We start from the raw sequence: 4,622 nt of genomic DNA, 5'->3' as shown, positions 1-4,622 counted from the left end.
GCAAGGCCCTGACTCAAAAAATCTTAAAGGTATAAAAGGGGGTAGGATACATTTCAGAGATACATGGACAAGGATCTCAGTTCTTCCACCAGTACCAAAACCAAAAATAGCAAAGCCAAGACAGTGGAGGAAGATAGACCTTTGTCAAATGGTGCTGGGACACTGGCCACCAGACACCAAAAGTAAGTACAGGTTCAGATCTTATACCCACCATAAAATTTAACAAAAATGGCTTCTCAGTGTAAAACAAAAGAAAGTAATAAAACTTCCAGAGACAGCAAGCAAAAGCCAGAAATGACTTGAACTTGGTGGTGACTCTGTAGATATAATTCCAAGGGCGCCATCAGTAAAAGAAAGAATTTGTAAATTGGACTTCCTTAAAATTGAAAGTCCTGGGCTGGAGAGATGGCTCAGTGGTTAAGAGCACTGATTGCTCTTCCAGAGGTCCTGAGTTCAATTCCCAGCAACCACATGGTGGCTCACAACCATCTATAGTGAGATCTGATGCCCTCTTCTGGTGTGTCTGAAGACAGCAACAGTGTATTCATATACATAAAATAAATAAATAAATCTTTAAAAAAAAAAAAAAAAAAAAGAAAAAAATTGAAAGTGCTCTCTATGAGAAACTGCCACGTGAATAAGAAGACAAGCCATCACTGAGGAAACAGTGGTGAAAGAATCACCTGGAAAAGAACTATTTTCCAAAATGAAACTCAACAATAAGAAAACACTTGATTTAAAAATGGGCCAAAGACCTTTTCTAAAACTCTTCTGAGGGAGTTCATTTTAGCCGACCCTGACCTTGAACTTGCTATTAGCAGAGAATGACCTTGAACTCCAGATCCACCTCCCAGATGCTGGTTGTGGGATTACAGGTGTGTACAGGCGTACTACCATGCCTGGTTGAAAGACCTTCGTAGGTCCTCATTAAAGAAGACAGACATGTGAGCTGGAGAGATGGTTCAGTAATTAAGAGCACTGACTGCTCTTCTAGAGGACCCGAGTTCAATTCCTAGCAACCACATGGTGGCTCACAACCATCTGTAATGGGATCTGATGCCCTCTTCTGGTGTGTCTGAAAAGAGCGACAGTGTTCTCTCATACATAAAATAAACAAATCTTAAAAAAAAAAAGAAGACATCCATACTGATGGCAAAGGTACACATGGAAGGATGTTTCACACCTTCTATCAGCAGGGTGCTTCACACCTTTTATCAGGGTGCTTCACACCTTCTATCAGAATGCTCCACACCTTCTATCAGGGTGCTTCACACCTTCTATCAGCAGGGTGCTTCACACCTTCTATCAGCAGGGTGCTTCACACCTTCTATCAGGGTGCTTCACACCTTCTATCAGGATGCTTCTCACCTTCTATCAGGATCTTTCTCACCTTCTATCAGGGTGCTTCACACCTTCTATCAGGGTGCTTCTCACCTTCTATCAGGATGCTTCACACCTTCTATCAGCAGGGTGCTTCACACCTATCAAGGTGTTTCACACCTTCTATCAGGTTGCTTCTCACCTTCTATCAGCAGGATACTTCACACCTTCTATCAGAAGGGAAATTAACTTGAGACAACTCTGATATCTCACTGTTATCAACACTGCTTGAATCCAGAACACCGAGGCCACCAAATGCTGACATGAAGCAGCAAGCTTGCACTTCCACTATCTCCTGACGGGAATGTCAAATGGTCTGTGTGGGGTTTGAAGGAGATGTTTCTCAGAGTCTGGGGAGTTTGAATCCTTGGTCTGCAGTTGGCACAGCTTGGGGAGGTTTATAAGGCGTGGCCTTGATGGAGGAAATGTGTCACTGGGGCAGGCTCAGAGGTTTTAAAAGCTACAGCACCGTTTTCCAGGTCATTCTTTGTGCTTCCTGCCTGTGGCTTGATATGAGCTCTCAGCCTGTGGTTCCAGCAGTGGGGCTTACCTGCGCAGTACTTCCCCAGCGAGACAGTGACAGGCTCAGCCCTCGGGAACTGTAAGCCTAAAATAAACCCTTCTTCCTTCTGTAAGTTGTCTTGGTCTTGGTGCTTTATCACAGGAACAGAAAAGTAACTGATACAGTCTGGCTCCTCTACGCAACATTTTGGCAGTTTAATTTTTATTCCTTAAATACAAGTGTGTGCACTTGTTAATATCATGGGGGTGCCCATGTTGGGGGTGTGGACGTGCCTATGTGCACATTCATGGGGATAAAAAGACAACCTTGGGTGTCATCCTCAGAAGTACGCTCCACCTCCTTTGAGTCAAATCTCTCATGGATTTGGGACTCACCATCAGGACTGACTGGCTGGCTGAAAGGCTCCAGTGATCATCTCGTCTCCACTTCCCCAGCACAGGAACTCCGAGTGTGCATAGACACACGGGGTATTTTCACAGCAGCACTGGGATTCTGAGTGTGCATGGACACATGGTGCATTTTCACACAGGTTCTGGGGGCCAAACTGAGTCCTCATGTTTATGGGGCACAAACTGACTGAGTTATCTCCTCTACCTCCATTTTGACAGTTTCTTATAGAATTAGATGTATATAAATTATATGACCCAGTACTTGAACTACTTGATATTTACCCTGAAGAGTTCAAACTATGCTCACATAACAAGCTATGCTCCACATGGATGGTTCTGACCATTTCATCCAAAATGTAAAACCACCAAGTGGTGATAGATGAATTGTGGTACATCTCTGAAATGGATTATTACTCTGTGATAAAAAAAATTAATAGACTATGAAGTAAGGGAAAGATATGGGGTGGAGTGCATATTATTAAATAAATTAAGTGACCCTTAGGCTGTATATACTAATAATACAACCAGGTGGCATTCTGGGAGTTCTAGACTATGAACTGAGTGAGACCCTTTTTCAAAAAAAAAAAAAAAACTTGAAAAAGAAGCTTAAAAAGTACAGCAAACATACAAAGAAATTGAAATCATGGGAGAAAGCTGAGTTGGAAGAGCTAACCAAAGCAGTAACAAACACAGCATGATCTAGAAGAGCAAGAAGTCAGGTTTGCTAAACAATAAGCTCAGATCTCATATGTTCACACCATTTAGGGAGAGACCAACTTTATGGGTTCACCTCTTCACAGAAAGTGCAGAAGTGAAGCCTCTGGGTGCATTCAGACCAGTCATATCAAGTACTGTAGCTTAGACAACTCCACAGAGGGAGCAGAACACACAGAGGAAGCAATTGAAAAAAATCAGTCTTAGTTCTCCCTCCCTTCCTCCCTTCCTCCCTCCCTCCCTCCATCCCTCCCTTCCTCCCTTCCTCCCTCCCTCCCTCCATCCCTCCCTTCCTCCCTTCCTCCCTCCCTCCCTCCCTTCCTCCCTCCCACCCTCCCTCCTTTTCTCCCTCCCACCCTCCCTCCTTTTCTCCCTCTGCCTTCCTTTTCTCCATCCCTTCATATATATGTGTGGTTTTTGAGACAGGGCTTCTCTGTGTAGCCTTGGCTGTCCTAGAATTCATTCTCTAGACCAGGCTGATCTCAAACTCAGAGATCCTCCTGCCTCTGCCTCTCAAGTGCACCGCATTAAAGGCATGCGCCACCACTGTCAGGTAGTTTTCTTTTCTAAGACATTTTCAAAGGAAGGTTGAATAAGTTTGGTCATACTATAACGGGTCTCTCTCCTCTCTCAAAATTGTTGATGTACTTTTTATTTTCCTAGGATTTAATTTGAGCCTATGAAGATCGAGAATGATAGGTGCTCTATTTAAAAGCAGAGGCGACTCAGAGTGGAGTGTGTGCCAAGCTGACTGAAGAGGACAGCTGGCTCCTGCCCTCCCTCACTCCCCACTAACAACTTAGGAGACAGAGCTAGCACTTCGAGAAACTCACAATCAGGTGAGAGCCGGGAAGTCAAACCAGCACACAGGGAGGGTTTCTCAGCCAGGCAGAAAGGGAGAAAAGCAGAGGTGCCATGCTGCTTAACGAGAGAGCAGAGCTGTTAAATACACTTGCTCTGTTGTCTAATTGTACCTTTTCTCTTTGACCCCAAAACCAAAGTGGCTAAGGGGGAGTTGGGGTGAGGTGGGGGTAATATAAACACCACAGGGGTGGGGGAGCATGGCGTTCAGTCAAGTAGATTCTGACCAACTTCATAATTCACCAGTTTCCATGAGAGGAAGGTGAAAAGATTGGGTGTGTGTGCACATGTGCGAGGATCTTCCAGAAAACTGTCAGCTTCAATTCTCATCAAGGGTCAAGGTGAGCACATAATTTTCATATGCTAGGACATGCTGGGCACCACAGGCTCCTGAGTGTAGAGCATGGGGGAGCGGCAATGAGCTAGCTGTCAGGAGGCAGCAAGCTGGTAGGAGGTCATGACTAGTCCAGGCCAAGGAGGAGAAGGTAATTCCAGGTCACTTCCACCAGGCTCCCTGGTGGGAAACCATGGGAAACAAGATGATGTATGGAAAGAGAGAATGGATGTGCAAAGTGTCCTCTGTGACTGCATGTGTGTATGTGCACCTGTGTGCACCTGTGCGTACCCGTCAACGTGTAAACTTCTGATCAATGTCAAAAGCAGGCTCGGCCATAGCTGAAGTCATCAAAGCATGTAAGCTCTTTGTGGAGTTTTAAAGGTTTGGTTTTGTTGTTGACTTACTTTACCTTTTCTTT

The sequence above is a fragment of the Arvicanthis niloticus genome, chromosome 3, assembly GCF_011762505.2.
Source record: "Arvicanthis niloticus isolate mArvNil1 chromosome 3, mArvNil1.pat.X, whole genome shotgun sequence".
Taxonomy (NCBI): domain Eukaryota; kingdom Metazoa; phylum Chordata; class Mammalia; order Rodentia; family Muridae; genus Arvicanthis; species Arvicanthis niloticus.
Note: the sequence above shows the minus strand (reverse complement) of the source record.